The sequence below is a fragment of the Musca autumnalis genome, unplaced genomic scaffold (assembly GCF_047663935.1).
Source record: "Musca autumnalis isolate F117 unplaced genomic scaffold, ASM4766393v1 scaffold_5, whole genome shotgun sequence".
NCBI lineage: Eukaryota > Metazoa > Arthropoda > Insecta > Diptera > Muscidae > Musca > Musca autumnalis.
In genome coordinates, this window is record NW_027412088.1 from 131,945,890 (window position 1) to 131,963,977 (window position 18,088).

An 18,088-nucleotide genomic window follows, 5' to 3' on the forward strand; every position below is an offset into this window, starting at 1 on the left:
TACAATGGCTAAGGGACGGCAGAAAATATCTGGCCTATAAAAACTAAATAAATAATGATGACAATGATAATGACGGAAAGCCCACAGTAATACATTGCTATTTTGTTAGAAGAGATTCAAAAGGTCCAAAGGATATTGAAGCATATGACATTTAAATTTTAAGGGCATTTTCTTGGGGACGTTTTTCTTGTTTGCCTGTTTCTTTTTAATAAATAATAGTAACAAAGAAGGGATCTAGTCATGTATACGCACGTGTATGTTCAAAATGGCCAAGAACAAAGTTCCATTTTAGGATGAAAATGTTATTAAGAACCCATTTGTTGGTATTTTACCCGACAATCGTTTTGCATATGACAAATACAGTATCAACCCCACATAAATGGACAAAATATGAAACTATTTAGGTATGCTACTTAACTGGCTACTACATCCCAAACCATACCAGTGAGGAGGGTCACTGCCACAAACTACACTATGGCCAGGACAACCCACACACACGCATTCTGTAGAATATTTACCCATTTGAGTGAATTTCTTTTCTTTTTTTATTCGTTTAATGTGTTTCGAACAATGACTGACGAGAAAAAGTTCAAACGTGGAACGAAGATTGAGGTTTACCTCGAAGACCATCAGAACGAATATCAAGTATTCTTAGCCTTTTCCCAAAAAAAAACTCGTATAAATAATTTAGACCCAGACAAATATCACATACACACATACATTCAAATACATATACAGACACATACAGTTTCATAAATACCCAGTCAGCATTTTTTGAAAATTTTAATCAAATTCGAGTCTTTTTTGATCCGACTGCACGATTAAAAAGCTAGAATATGAGCTCATTTTCTGATCATAAATGACTCCTTTGTCGGTAGGAAAACATAACCTCAGGCGACTCTTCTAAACAAATCACAAATGAGTCTTTTTCGAGTCGTATTGCAATCATTTATTGGTGATTTGTTGATTACTTTGGGACTCTTTTTCGAGTCTTTTTTGGGTCATGTTTATAATCGTTTATGAGTCTTTAGGGATTCATTTATTAGACAAAATAAATTAAAAGAAATTTCTCTTTATTCTTTTTTGTTTCTTTCCTTTGTTTTGGTGTCTTTTCTGCTTTGTTATGTCTTTTAATTATTCTGTATGTTGCGCGGTGAGTATACTGCTTCTTCATTTCACTTGGCAAAACTTGAACATGTGTTGTGTTTGTCTATACTCTTAATATTATACGTTACATTTATATCAAAGTTTTGTAGAAAGTGTATATGAGAATTATTTACAACCAAACAAAAATAAAACAAAACAATCAGTTTTTAATCACCTAACTGTTCAAAATATGATCAGAATATACATAATTATAATCACTTTTCAAACACCTGTATGACCCTTTTTTGATTAAGCATTTTTCAATCTTCCAGATGATCAAAATGTGACAATAAATAACAAAAAATTGTCACATTTTAAACACCTCAATGATTTATTTGTGATTGCTACACATTTGTTGTTGTATTTTAAATTGAACACTTTTTAATCATTACAGGGAGTCACTTTCGAGTCCCTTTCTGATCACACAAGCGACTTAATCAATTTTTGATCACCAAAAGGACTCTAAAAAGACTCCTCAATGTGATTTTTGAAAAAACAGTCTTCTAAATGCTATCTGGGTATACATACAACAACATGTGAGTGTTTGTGAAGTGAAAATGTAAGAGGAAAAAATAATGATGTTCTGCAAAAACAAAACGAAAGGAAAACATTAAAGTTAACGTTAAGGAATTATATGTATAAAGCTGGAATTAAAATGCAGCGCTACATAATCGAAGAAATAAGACTGAAGATGCGTTTTAATCGAATATTGAGTATAATTATATATTGATTATATTGAATATAATTATATAGGAAAAGGAATTATCGTCAACAGCTCGTCACAAATTTTGTAGAAATAGCTTTGAGCCACAACAATGAACTGGTGAAATTTTTCATCGATTGGTCCATAATGACGGCCTTCAGAGGATTTTCGTGAAAGTGCACCTTTGGCCCCATACAAATTACTATTGAAACAAATATCGCTAGGTTGGCACGGGTTAGCCTTAACCGATCGCCATAAAATTTCATATATAAGGTTCAAAAAACTTCTCCACCAAAAATGTTCAAAATGGGTTCATGTTTTGGTTTAGCACCCCCATATAACGGCACTTCCCGATTTTATGTATTTTGAAGATATTAGCGACATGTTTTGGCCGAACTACCTGTAATTTAATATTTGATGTTCCCATGGGTCACGAAACTTCTCAGCTGAAAATTGTCAACATCGCCCCATATAACGGTACCTCCCGATTTTACGTATTTTGAAGATCTTAGCTTCAGTTTTCGGCCGAACTACTTGTAGTTTCACATTTGAGGTTCCCCGTGGTCACAAAACTTCTCCAACAAAAATTATCACGTTTTCGTATGGCCCCATAAAACTTTACTACGGATTTCAGGACATGATTGGATGTCCTTTGGCTCCCAATCGTTAGAACTTCTCCATCAAGGATTGTGGACACATGTCCACGTTTTCAAGTTTTTAGCTGACTGAATTAGCTAAAATTAGCTATTTGGCGTTCCCAATAGAAAGAAAGTTAATTATTCCATATAAGTTAGGCCCGGCCGAACGTAACCCTTCTTACTTGTTTAAATTTTAATCCCACTCGTGGCTTAAGCAAGAGTGCCGAGGAAATGAACGAACGGAACCGTGATCGGCCAGAAGTTGTTCAGCTATTGGTAGTGTGTTGTACTAGGTTTGGGCAATATAAACCTAGTACAACATACTACCCAAACTTTGTAAACCCCATGAAGAGTGAATACCAATGTTAGCCATTTCGATGCAATAATGAGGCTAAACCCTTTAAAATACAAAAAATGGGAGGTTTCGTTCATTGAGGGCTATATTATTATGATATAGAGATTTTAATACCAAACATCCTAACAACAATATTAATTTCTGTAACAAATTATAAAGCATTCTCTTAAATATTCCAAGGACGGACATCGTTATATTGATTTGGAATTTTATGCTGATCAATAATATACACACATCATATGGTCTTCGACGAATATTTTGATGTGTTACAAACGGAATGACAAAGTTAATATATGTATGGTGGATGGTATACATATCAATTATGATCAAATCCACTAGCTCAGGGAAATAATTAGATCCTATTGCTGTGCATTTTTTAAGAGTTAAAACATACAATGTAATTATTTTTATTGGCATCTGTCGCTTTTCTTTTTAAATAAACATTTGCATTAGAAAGACAATCGACTCTCTTCTTCCATAAATATCTCTGAGGATCAATGTCAAAAACAACTGAAATATTGGAAATAAAATTTAAACCAACAAACAAAAACATTTATATAAACATGTATATAAAATAAATATTTTTTATAACATTTATATAAATAAATAACTTGTTTGAAATTGAATATCGTTGGTAGGGTGTTCAAATACAATCAAAAACTATATTCAATGAATACTAACAGAATCATAAAATTACAAAGAAGCAATGCTTCCCATAAATACTCAGACGAGCAAGGCTAAGCATTAGTCTGTTTGCGACAACTTTGAATATAAAAAGACGGATATCTTGTCCACAAAGAAGAATGCCAGGAAATGGAAGTACGAGGTTTATATTATGACTATGCCAGCGGTGTGCGAATCTTGTTATAATTTCACTAAATGTTCAGTTGTACTTTTCGTTATCAAAATGGATACTTTTATTTGGGATTGGAAGAAACTGATGAAGATGGCGACAATGTCATTGGAGTTGTGACAGGATGTTTCTGTTACCAAATGACATCATTATCATTCGAATAATGTGTCATGAATAAAATATTAACACATTCTTTGTTGGATCATTGCGAAAATAAATTGCATTTGTATTGTTCATTGGTCAATTACTGAAAAGGGATTCAGTAGAATAGCATCTATACGAACGGAAGAGGAAGACAAACCATAACATCATTAAGTCAATTAGTGAAAAGCAAAGAAGCAAGTAATCCACAAAATTGTATGTCATGTATTATGAATTGTTCCCAAGTTTAAAAGATATTCCTTTAAGGAATTTCTTATACATAAATGTTCAGAGCTTCAGTGGCTTTCGATTGTTCTATGGTGAAAAAGAAACAATCCTCTTCACCTTTCGAAAAGAAAAACAACTCCCAGAATGTAAGTTAGAATTAAGGTATTTGCATTATCTGCACGTTTGGTTCAAAAATCAGTATTTTTTCAACTTTATATTTAGTAAGTGAATGGCTGGGTATGTTCATAACGTCTATGTATGGACATAGCCACATTGCCATACTTCAAGTTTGGCCAACAAAAACAATTGAATTCGAGAATATAAAAGTTTTTCTAGCGTTTCTAGTTCATTTTTTGTAGTTCCTTAAAATTCAATTCAAGCACATACTATGGACGTGTTTCTCTCAAAATTGCAGCCCATAACCACCAACATGATTGCCAATGCATGCCATATAGTGGCAAGATTTGGCGGTGCATTCCAGATGTGTCAGTGGTATTACAACAGGAGTGCAATCTATTTAACAATGTAATGTTATGTACGTAGTTAAGGGAGTAGTAGTGCCAGCCAGAACAATAGCGGATATGTCAAAATGTTATTGCAATTTTGTTCAGAGTTGTTGAAATTTGTAGTTTGTTGATTTTTTTATTGTACATCCTTTTCAAAATACTTCAGAATCAATAAAATGTAGTTGACTGTAAATGTAGAATGAGAGTCATGTTAAGACTATTTACTGACATTTTGTAATTTTATGACAGTAATGCCCAAAGCTGTCCCCTTGAGATACTGAAAGGCACGAAATTTGAAGGAAAACTGTAGTACATGTATGCATACCAAGTACAAATAAATATGTGTGTGTGTTAAATTTAAATCATTCTTAATATACATTTTCTACTTTTTCATAGTATTACCGCATATATTCATTTTCATATTCATATTCATATTCTACGAACTGTGTGTCATTGTAGTCAATTAAACAGCTTGACTTCTGTAATTTCTTAAAACCGTGTAATCGCTATTAAATTTGGGTATAATATTTGGGGAACTGATGAGGACTGATGACGATTTGTTATGAATTCCAGAGCTATTATATTCTTATCTGTCCTTCCTAAAAGCAAATCAATTTAACGGCAACCCACATGTTAGCTAAAAATGTAAAACAACAAAATCAAAGATATGAAAATATAAAGACACAACAACTCAATTGTTAACACTTGTCAATAGATAGAGTTAACGCCTGTTGCAACGATATTATAACAATTTTGATTTGAATCGCCAATTTAACATTTAATGGATTAGAAACTGTTTTAAAATGATATTAAGTCCAAATCGTAGCTTTTTGAACATTTGTGTCATCATTGTTTTCTTTAATATTGTCTATTCTTGGTTTTATTTTAATATGCCTCTGGTATACTTCAACACCCCTATATTTTTTCGTAAGCTATTTTTTTCAGAATTCAGTTTACCTAGTATTCACAATTTAATATTTTTGGCAAAACTGAAATTAAGCTGAATAAAATAAATAAAAATTCAATTTTTAGCTAAATGAATGTCAATTTGATCTCAGTATGTGTTGCTGTTGTGTAAACCAACATGGAATCGAGTTGCACAATTTTTTTAAGCTGAACGTTTCCTCTTGTATAAGGCAATAGATGCCGGAATACATTTCGCATTTTTTATAGTGTAACAGTTTTTAAATGTTGCTCTCACACACCACATGCACTCACTCACACACATTTTGAAAATTGCATCTATTCCCCATCGTAGAAAAAGACGGGTGATGCTCACTTGTGTCATTCCTGAAATGAAAACATTTTACAGTTACTATCTTCAAATATCCTTGTACGCCCTTTCGCTCGCTCCATCAGAAATATAATAATCACAGAAAAAAACTTAAGAGTTTACAAAGGATTGGAGTATTTGATATCTCAAACAAACTCCCTTACACATGCCTGGTTTCTATGCTGATGCTGCTGCTGGCACTATGGTGCGTATCAGCAAAGAATTCTTTTTACAAAAATAGCCTTGCAAACAGACGAACGGATGTTCGTATTAGACAACCTTCAACTGAACACCGGACGTTGAGTAGCAGCGGCAGTAACACAAAAACTAGTAAAAAAACATGAAAAATTTATCATAAAACCCAAGAAAAATTGGACTTGAATTTCGAATAGAAGCACACAAACATAAAATCAAAGAGGATATGATCTAAAGAAAGAGTTGAATAATTCACAGTTAAATGCAAAAAATGTTTTTTGTTCTTCTGTTCGGACAGTTGTGTGAAGTGTTTTACAAAAACCTCAACAGAGGAAGAATTATGACATTTTTCCTTTCCAATATAAATTTCAATATTTTTTAAAGATTTTGAATTTTCATTAATACACAATTATGATAATAAATTTCATAACACTTCTTTTAGTTTTATTTTAATTAAAGATCAATAGTTTGAAACACATTCACACATGTCAAAATGCATATGTATGTATTTTTATTAAGGAAATCGAGTTTTTTTTAAATTTGGTGATAGGTATTTGTTCTGGAAATTATATGACTAACGGTAAACTTTTTCTAACTTTTTTAGAGTTGGTTCTTTTAAACTGTCAAGATTTTCAATGGTTGTTAAGGGGTTACCCTCAGTCGTGCTGCAAAAAAATGTTTGGTATGATGTTTTTCAAGACAGCCACCAATAAGTTAAATGCATTTTTCAAGTTCGAGGTCGTATTTATATTTTAATAAATTCATATAATTTATTGGAAATCTCTTTTAATAGATCTTTATCATCCAAAAACACATTTTGACCTACTTTCATTAATTTTTTGTTGAAAAATATTGCATAGATTTGTGACGAATTGAAGTCTACGAAACACTGTTCTTAAAAAAGCATATTGCGGTGTCCATTTTCATCATATATTCATAATAATAATATATTCATAATAATCTTGGCCTTACACCAAGTAATTTAAAAAAATGATGGACTGTAGAATTCAAATTTTAAATTTTTAGCAAACATTTTTGCAGGTTCTTTTTGCAAAATGGTCAAAATTAAAAAATCCTCGTTTAGAGACAAGATTTTGATGTACTTAATAAGCCCAGAAGATGATCGGTACAGCCGTTTTCGAGTTATAGTGGACACTAGACTGGTTTTAACTCAAAGGGAAACTATTAAATGTTTAGTTTTGTTAAATGTTTAGTTTTGTTAAATGTTAAGATTGTCAAAGTTTGAGAACAATTGGAATATGTTAGCACGTGCCACTGGGACCTCAACATTTTCATAGTACTGTGTATGGGGCCAACGATGAATTATCACGAAATTGCTTTAAAGGCCACATTTATTGTCCAATCGATGAGAAAATTTTACCAGTTCATTTCTGTAGCTAAAAAAAGTAATCCTATATTATAGGGTCCAAATTAACTAAAATTTGCCAAATATACTATTGGAGCAATATCAAAATCTTACCCGATTTTCATAAATTGTTGTAACCCCTTAATACCTAAAAAGTATCTAAACGAATAATATATACTAAATAAATACATATCTCATAAGACTTCCTTACTGTATACGATCTTCATTGCTATACTTCCCCTTAATCAATTCCACGAATTTAACACATACACACAATCACATTTGTTTTTCTTCTATAACTTTGTTTTCCAAACTATTAGAGTCATAATAATTTTCATGGAATATGAATGTAAATCACTATCATAGACAACGAGCGGCACAGCGTAATTTGTCCAATATTCCATTAAAATCCATGGAATTGAATTATGAATCTCTGACAAATTCTAAGGAAAACCGCACAAATTCATAACCACGCTATAGTAGTGGCCTGTATTTACAAACCCTTAAAAACAACTCACAAATTCAGAGAAATCGAAAATAAATACCAATCACATAACAGACATGAATGAACACAAAGTAGAAGAAGGCAATCAAAGCTCTATGTCCAATCCAAAATTGGATGGTTTAAACGATGAGCTTTGATAAAAAAGAAAAATGCTGCAAATACGTATGTATGAGCGTAAATAACTGAAAGTTAGAGGTTTAGGATTTGTGACAGTAAATTTCGTTGATGGTTTTTAGGCTGGTTGGGTGGCGGCTGACAGTCCGTTGTCATTCGCAGGCCACATAAGTTATTGATGATTTACTGTTATTCGCCAGACTCACACACACATACGTAGATCAATGCTCAACTTCTCCATTCCCACTCACAGAGACGAAAAAACAATGGGAGTCAGGTTCTCATGAAATGAGGGTGGTTATCAATTTCGACGTCTGAAATTGATTGAGAGCATATTTTTCTTAAACAGTCATACATCTTCGATTGTGCTCTTTGTTTGATTGTAACAATATTACATTTGTTGGTTTCTTTCAATGAAGTTTCGTTGTCAAACACGTGTGTTTAAGTGTATGTGTCTGTGTGTGCATGTTCAAAAGGCACACACAGAAAATAAATCAAATGATTTTTATTTCCTTCTTCCGCACAATAATGATGATGGCGATGATGATACTTCTCGTCTCAATCAACTATGGAAACAGTCGCTCACCAACTAACTTCAAACAAACATCTTGAGTGTGTCCAAGGTATGTATGAATGTACTCGTATATGTATACAATTTTTCCTCTAACAATGGAGCCTTTCTTATCGCCATGAGTGCAACTTCCTTTTCAACTGTTAATATCCCTTTTCCGTTTCATGATTTCTTCATCATCTATGGTTGCTGCAGCATCATATGATTTCCTTAATTTTACCCCAGATTTCCTTGTAAGAACTTCTACTATTGCCGAGGAACGCACACCCTCAATAATATCAAAAGAATTTTGCAAAAGGAATTCATTCATGTGCATGCAGCCTTGTTGGTCCAGGCAGGCAGCATTGTCGTCCACACAAATGGAAGGGATTTTTAAAATGTCAACAATCATGATAGCCATGTTATTGCAAATATTTGTAAATCTCCAAAATGGACAAACACAGGGAGCGCTGAAAGCAATAACATCAGTTGCGGCAGCCATTGTAGGAGCATATTGATGACTTGCTACCGTCGTACTCCATCAATTGAAACGTTGCTAGATACTAAGGCTAGTTGATATTGCATTTCGAAGAATATTGAATATTGTTCAAACTATTTGAAAACTGTTTCAAATTCAAGTTCGGCACATGATATAACGAACATGAATGTATAAAGGAAGAACGATATTGCGACATTACAAGAGATACTTATTGAGAGATTGTTAGTTGATGAGACTTAAGATAGACACATATGTATATGTGACATAAATCTTTAACTTATATAGATATTCATACATTGGTTATGCATATTTTTCATATTCATATTGAAAACCCAAATAAAATAGCATAATGGGTCAATGCATAGAAAGACTACAGGAAGAAATATTGCGAATTCGATTCCGCAGAGTATAGTCTTCTCTCTAACCAAATCAAAAGTCGGAAAGTATATAAATTTATATATTATTTTGAAAACAGACAAAATTGCTACAGTTATATCAATACAAAAAATGCCACCAATGTTCTGATATAGTTATACACTGTATTAGGATAGCCATGATATAAATCACGAATTTGTTTGCAGATTTGTAGTTAGTCGGAGGTTAAAACACCTAGTCTCCAGTTTCACTCTATTGGATGAAAGACTTGCTACAATACGGATAAAAACTAAATTCATCAACATCAGTCTTATTTCTGGCCATGCCCCGTCCGAAGAAAAGGACCAGCAGATCAAAGATATATTTTAAGAGCGCTTAGAAAAAAGCATATGATCGGGGTCATGCCCATTACATTAAAATGATTCTAGGTGATTCATTGGTCCAACTGTTGTGAAATTCACACTACAGATTTAAGCATAAATGTCACCAGATCGAAAACTAGATTGACCACGATGTAATAGTTGGTAAAATTGTATCGAACGTGCGGACTTTACTATCGATCTGTCAAGCAAGCATTGACTCGGACCACTACCAAGGTGCAGAAAAAGTACGTACCCGATTAAACTTGGACACAACACGAAAGTTTGATATCGCAAAGCTGCAGTCAGAAAATGTAACCACAGCACATTCTACTCAACTTGGTAAATTGTTTAATGAACTCACTTCTCGTTTCGATAATATAGCATTTACACATGAAATTAAAACTTTTCCAGAGGAAATGATACTTTTTCCAAATTAAATGAAACCTTTTGTAACGAAAATGAAACCTTTTCCAACTGAAATGAATTAAAATGAAACCTTTTTCAATTGAACTAAAACTTTTTCCAATAATACATACCTATATAAGTATATTTGTTACAATTACATCACTTAGCGTTACTATGTTAATTTATTTTCATTTTTTTTTAATAAAAAAAAGGTTTCATTTAAATTGGAAAAAGTTTCATTTCAATTGGAAAAGGTTTCAATTCAGTTGGAAAACGTTTCATTTAACATGGAAATGCTATATATCAGTGCGTGCTGCTACCGAAGATACAGACCACACGACAAAGGTATCGGGAGAAAAGGAGAGATGAGAAATGAAGTCTAGATATACAAGAAATAATAAGGAAATAATTGTGCTAAAACAGTGCTGCTTTAGGGCTAGCAAATCCACTTGGCCAAGACTAAGAGATGAAGATCGACACTTTCCATTTTTTGCCTATTACAAACCAGCCTTCGACAGCTCTACACGTTCAAAGATATTCCAAGACAGGTTTGAATATGAAACTACCTCTTCAACATTAAGTAAGTAAACTATAGGCCAACGAGGCGGTCTTTTGTGATATATTTTCAACATTATGCTGGAAAAATTCAAGATGAATACATTATGGGTCGATTTCAGGTCGGAAAACGTGTTAAAAATATATATTTTTTATTTCCCTATAATGATTATATGGTAGGTGGATTTGTTAAGTCCTTCAATTGCAATTTTTTATGAAATTAACCTGACGTCTATTAAACGTTTAAGAATCACATTTTTATACTACAAATAGAAGAGCTTTAATTTTAAGCGAAACTGAAGGCACAACATCAAATAAAGGCGCCCATACCAACTCGACCTTCGAATGCCATTGAGGTGCTTAAAAATATCTGCAACACTTTTTCTTCTTTTTTGTTGGGATATCGTTCCACATCAATTACTTTTCAAATCAAATAGTTTTCTACAGTTTAAAACAGAACGGCTTCGGTAAATGAATGTTTGTATGAGAAGGAGGATGAATGGCTCTTGACGGTTATGTATGCGCTGGGAAAATGACAAAATGTTCTTATTGAGCGTCATATGTCAATCACCAACAACAAATATACAACGACGAATGCGATAAAAATTGGATGCGAAATTTAACATAAAGAAGGAAAAAGTTATCCGTTTAAGCAAATAAAAATCTAGGTTATAGAAATGTTTCGTGAAGATGTTAATTGTTTCTACAGAATTTGTGGTATTTTATGCAAGTTCTGTATATGTATTGCAATTATGTGGAAATTCACAAATTTTAACATACACTAGAAATTACAACGACATATTTTTTGTGGCTCTTAAAATCCCTTATTGCCCGAAAAAGTCTGGTGAGCAGAATAACTCATGGAATGAGTACGCTGGTTGATCCAACTTTGCATTTCGTAATATTTATATATACAACTCCAACTACTACCATACCAAAGCTTTTATTCTATTAAATGAATTTTTAGTTGTTTGCAGTATATTTTTAATTGAAAGCAGTATATATTTAAATGAGAGCATTCCAAATTATGATCAAGTACATTTTGTACATATTTCCCCCATGATTTAAATTCTATATGTGGCATAAGATAAAATACTTGCATGTTATTGGAATCGTATTATATTTTGTATGAGAGATTAGTTTTTATTTCTATTAAAAGACGAAAAATGGCCCTTTACATCTGCTCCCAAATTTTCCAATTACGTAGAATATGAGTGAAGTGATAAGCTGTGAAAAAGCATTCAAAGAAATATAAGTTGCTCGGCGCAACAAATCACTTCTGACTCTTGGCATATAGCCCTGTTACATCCCCAAAGCTAAGATTTTGTGTTGCTTTAGTTAGAAGTCAAAAGTTAATCAACACGTAAGTCAAACGCTGTACAACAAACACATCAATGTGCGAGCATAACAACGAAAATAAAAACAACACCTCAAGTAGAAATGTTCTGAATATGAGTACAGTGTAGTGGTGGCGTACACGTTAACAAATTGAAGTGCTCTCCAGTTATTTTAGATATGTCGACAGTAAAGTGGGTCGAAAAAAAATATTCATTAAAAAATTGGTTTCAAAATACTTATGAGAAATAAAACTATACAAAATTTTGTTAGTTTCATGTTATGGTTGAAATGAGATACTCGTAACAGTTTTCTTAATTTTTTACCACTACGAATATTTAAGTGTTTGTTTATATGAATTTAATGATTTTCTTGTTTTTATTTTGTTAAAATGTTTTTCTGTTCTTTTGCCGTAAACCGATCTATTACATTTTTTGTTATTGCCTCAAACACTCAAAACCTTTTTGACAACACCATTGCAAACAACTCTTTTTGCACAGCATTCCACATACACTGTTGTATTTTCTAACAAGCTTGATACACACAAACACACACATGCACATGTCAGTGTTCAAGTTATGAGAACTCTTCATGAAACTCATGGTCACAGTGAGCTTTTTCACAACTTACTAACTCATTCACCATTATTTACATGCTATTTTTTAAAGTTAAACAAGTAGCTTTATGCATGTTGTTATGAAACTTTATGTGGCTATGTACACACGTACGTATGTTTGTATTGCATGCAGATGTGATGATTTTTTTTGGATGGCCCCACAGAGTTCGTCCTACATTTTTCTAGACATGAAATAAATTCTTTTGTTCCTAGGGCAATCTTTATGTCGAAGCCAATCTTTGTAAAAAAATAGAAGAAAACGAAAAAATCTGAACTAAAGATGAACAGAATGTGTAAATTTAGAACAAAACTTATGAGCTAAAGATTTTGTTAAAGCTCAAACAGTCATTGCACATAAATTCAGGTTTTTTTCTAATCTATGACTAAAACCCATGCATTTACATGTGTGTGTATGTTCATGTATGAGCTCTGTGTTGCCAAACTAAAGTTTGTTAAAAAATCGATGACTTGTTTTTTGCATTGGTAGTTTGTATTAAAAGACATTCATCTATATTTGGAAGCTGATGAAAATTCGAATGGATGTAAATTAAGATTGAACACCATACAACAAAAATATCCATGTATGTATCTCAAAGTGTTTAGATTGTTGAAAAGTTCAATCCATATTGTCAATAAATTATGCAACAAAAAATAGTTATAAATTGCCTCACCCTACAGCTCCTAAACCTTGATTAGAGTTAAACCATAGCCATATTTTATCAACTGAAGTGAAAATAAACTCTGATGTGTAGAGTTCGAACTTGGGTGTGAATTGTCCTTTTAAACAAAGGTGTTTTTTCTTGCTGCTTTAAAGGAACATGTGTATTGATTTGGATCAACCACTTATACATACATATGTCCAGTATCTTATTAAACTTATTGCGACTCCTAATACATCCACAAAAGTTCAAATTGATCTTTTCTTTGGATCTTGGATCGTTTTAATTTTCTTATATTCTCCCTCTTACAGCGTTATAATTATTTTCCTGTGAAAGTGACTTCCTGAGATAAGAAACTGAATTATCAGTCCATTTTTTCGGATACATTCCCCGCAAATATTCAACATTTTTGCGCATAAATATAGATTAAGGTAATTTCTTGGATCGTATTTAATATGAATTTGGTTGTTCATGTCCGTCTACAGAGAGAGAGAGAGATGTCCGATGATTGGGCATTTTGGGACAGTCGAAAAAGTGTATCGTATCGTGTGTCCTGTTGGTATAATGTACACACTGCACATATGTCTTTTGTCGAATTATCAATTCTAGCCCAGTAAAATTAAGGCGTTCACATCATCCATAGCGCAGGTGGCTAAAACCACTTAGGTCTGTCTTGGGAGTTTGTTCTTCTTGTATCTCTAGATTTCTCTCACTCTTTCTATTTCTCTAGATCATTAGGATCTCGACTTACTTACCTATGAATAGCATTTTGTCCTGTCGTATAAGCTTGATAAACCAGAAGTTATTTTTTGTCTCTCTATATTTCTCTCTTTCTAGATCGTGAAGATCTCGACTTAACTGCCAAGGTGGAAGGCATTAATCCATAATAGTTGACCGCAGTTTCCCAGTACTTGTGCTAATGCTGCAGCTATTCAGGTTTCCTAGCAAAAATGTTTCTTTTATGCTCGTCAACAAACCTATTGATCTTGATCGTCAGTTCTTGAATCATCTGGCTTGGTGTGGCATGGCAATGGCAATTTGCTGCATGGCGGCCTCTGCAGGGAAGTTAGGTCTTATCTCGGGTATTTTTCCTAGAGGAATAGACCGGGCAGTTGCAGAGTTCATTATTCTCTGTAATTCTCATGATTCATGATTCTCTGAAATGTTTTCATTCAAGCGACTTTACGCATTGATATAAGACATCGTTAGGCGTCCTTGTTCGCGGTGCTAAATGTGTAGTCATCAATCTGCTCTGTCAGCGCCATGCCACTCTGGTCATTATCTAGGACGGAGCGCCAAAGCTCGTGATGAGCATTGAAATTCCCTAGTACCAGACGGTTATTTCCTTCCCAACGAAAATTAATCTTGAGCAGATATTAGTAGAGCCGCCCATGGGTTTTATAAAGACTTTAGCGTACTACCGAAATTTAACTTTGTAGGAATGTTTTTATATTATTTATATTATTCAGTGGCGATATTCACACATTAAAAACCTATACCTTGGCAGTACCACAGTTGACTGCTATTATCATACATTCAATTTACGGGCCTCTAGAAGTATTGTGAACAATCCAAAAACATCTTTAAAAATGTACTTATTTGCCAAAATTGACACAATAAAATTTGGAAAATAGTCAACTTTATAAAAATATATAAAAGGTGGTTATCCCAGCAATAAAGTATTCGAAAAGTTTGATATTGAAAAAAATAAACTTTTCGGCAACACAAAAAAACGATTAAAAGGGAACAAAATGTAGTTTTAAAGAGCAAAACATAAATCTGAACAGGATATACCAATTGTCAAGTCATTTATCAATTCCTTCATACTGTTGCTGTCCATCAACCGATGCCGCAATTTACATATACTTCATCAAGTTCGATGTTACGAACAGTAGTGCTACTGTTATTGCTGCTGAAACTATTGGATGAACGACGTATACGCATACAAAGTTATGATGAACGTTTATAATTGCCTGCAAAATATCAATGAAAAACTTTAGCTTGGTCTGTGCAAAAGGGTGAAGATGTGAGAATTGACAATTCAATTGAATTTATCGACAATTGTTCAACAATTTCGCTTCTACCAACTTCGGAGATAATAATTCCTTCACTCCCTTGCTCTTGCAAATTAATTTCACTCCCATACTTGACTTTATCTTAATACCATAGCAGCAGTGGTTACAACAGGAAAAATATGTGGTCCTTCCTTTAGCTGGAAATACAAAAATGCTGTCGTTGTTCAAGTTATATACATTTACACACAAATGTATGCATGTATTTTTCCTTTTGCTTCAGACTTTTTCATGTTGTATTCGGAGAGAAACATACGATTTATAAGCATGTTTTTTTCATTTTTTTATGAAAGTTGCTAAAACTTCCTTAACAATATTTTATTAGTGTTTTTTGTTAAGTCTCCCCTTACATATACAATGAAACATAGAAGTGGATACAATGTACATTGTTTAGGACAGATTTTAATTTTGTCATATAGCTTGAAGAATTTTCAAAATATTCTATAATCTATTGCAAAAAGAAATCCAATTCAATTAAGTGGAACATATCGAATATACAATTTATATAATTCAAAGCAAGTGAAAATATAATATAAAATATAATACATAACTAAGATTTTGTGTCATTGAAAGAATTTTAGTTCTCGTCATATTCATAGTTTGCTTTGGTTCTTCTCTATTTTATAATTTAAATGAGAACGTTGAAAAAAATAACTTTGACCACTATGGAGGCAGTGTCCAGTGGCAGTAATTTACTTTAAACAAATGAACACCAAATACAAAACAACAGCCATATATTTAGATAGGAATACACAGGAACTACTTGAATATTATAGTTCATAGTTGTGGCCAGTTATGACTCTAACTTTATGCTGTGGTTGAAGCAGCAAAGCAAACGGGAATGGCAAAACTTTTCTCTGCCGAACTTTTAATAAAACAATCGACAACAACTGCAGCAGCAGTAGTAGTGGTATCCGGCAAATAGTTTAACTTTCTGTTGGATGTTTTTTTTTTTTTTAATCTTGTCCTCTACAACTGCCTAGCTATTTGCAACGATCATGATGATAGTGCTGATAATAAAATAAAACTATATATTTCATTTAATGTCATTACAAATAGTTCTACTTTTGTTATAATTGAATAAGTGAAGTTTTTTCTTCCACATCGTTCACAAGATTATTGTTCACTTGAAGCCATTTTCACACAAATAAGCCATTCACAATATTTATTTGTTAAAATGACTTCCGTAATTCTTTGAAGTTTTTAATTATTCTTCAAAATACCAACCACTAAATTTCTTAGCCACACTTTTTATTTAGCATTTTATTGGATTTTTCATGGTTCTTGGAAGACGATGGTAACCGCAAAAACCTCAATCAAATCAATTCACATTAGCCATGGATCACTGATATTTCGACTAGACACACACACATACGCACACTCACACACATACATTTTGCACGAATCAATACTGCACTTGCATTTAACTTCAATCTTGTCAGTGTGTGGCCAGTATTAGTTAAAAGAACAGACGATTCTACTTTGTACAATTTTAATTAAGAGTCTACCGTAAATAGCCACAAAAAAGAAATTGCAAACGTTGAAAATCAATAAAAAAGCAAAAAGACACAAACATATGATATATACATATATGTGTAATATACATGAACACTGTATACGGTGATATACATTTAAAGTAAAAAAAAAAACAAAATATTTGTATCGTATGCTTGACTTTGTATACATAGTCCAGTAAGGAGGTGCACAGAACCTGCATATCGAAAGTAAAGTTTTTTATTAAAAATTATCACAAATATCTATTGTAATGGAAATTTGATCCTGATTTTTTCTGAATGTTACATTGAAGTCCCAAAGCTAGGAGTTATTTGTACTATTCTCCTATAGTTATATTATTATAATTATACATCCACTGCTTGATGTAAAAGCAATAAATAATAAAATTTATTACGATTCCAGACCATTGCACTATAGGTAATTTGCCCTGTTTTTGAGGCAAAAAGTCGATTTTGCAACTTTTAATAATAATAATTTTTTAGATGGCATTGAAAAAAGAATATGTCAAAATTTATTAATATGAATGATATTTTTCAAAATAGCGTAATTATCGCGGTTTTAATTGCAGTCAAAGTGAGAATTTTGAAGAAGAACTAAAAAAATATATATTGTAAGGCATATTCAATGTATTTAAAATCGCGGAAAAATAAACCAAATATGAATATATGTAAAATGGAATAGATTGACAATTGCGAGAGGAATTTATTTAATACATAATATAGCTTAAACATTTTGGGTAGCGACCAAAAAACACAAAATGTCGGAAATAAATATTTTATTTTTCTTAAACTCACTTCGTATAAACTTATACTAAATTGGCCGTGTTTGGCCGTGATTTTGCCACCTAGAACACATTAATGAAAGTCTTCTGCATTGGTATTACTAGGTTTCAAAACCCGATTTTTGCCCGTTTTTTGATATTTATCAGATTTTATAAGGTTACTTCTCAATAAAAAGTCTTAAAATTGTGTAATTTTGGATTGAGGAAATAAATAATAAATACATATAAAAAATGTTGTTGTTTACAATTTCATTGCAAGTAAAATAAGTAATGGCGACAAATTGTTCGGTATATCCGTGGTTTTCTATAAACGGTGCGGCAGTAGTAAGCTTTATTTTATA

General features: G+C 32.4%; 1 protein-coding gene and 1 long non-coding RNA gene across 10 annotated transcripts in view; one reads left to right on the top strand and one right to left on the bottom strand.

The window, feature by feature from the left end:
• Positions 1–18,088, bottom strand: part of sns (nephrin adhesion molecule sticks and stones) — a 326,558-nt gene that overhangs the window by 79,971 nt on the left and 228,499 nt on the right. The gene's annotated exons all lie outside the window — the stretch shown is intronic.
• On the top strand, positions 11,155–16,478 carry LOC141404867 (uncharacterized). The gene is made up of 2 exons (XR_012413088.1): positions 11,155–13,913; positions 14,316–16,478. It is a non-coding gene; the product is annotated as an uncharacterized lncRNA (long non-coding RNA).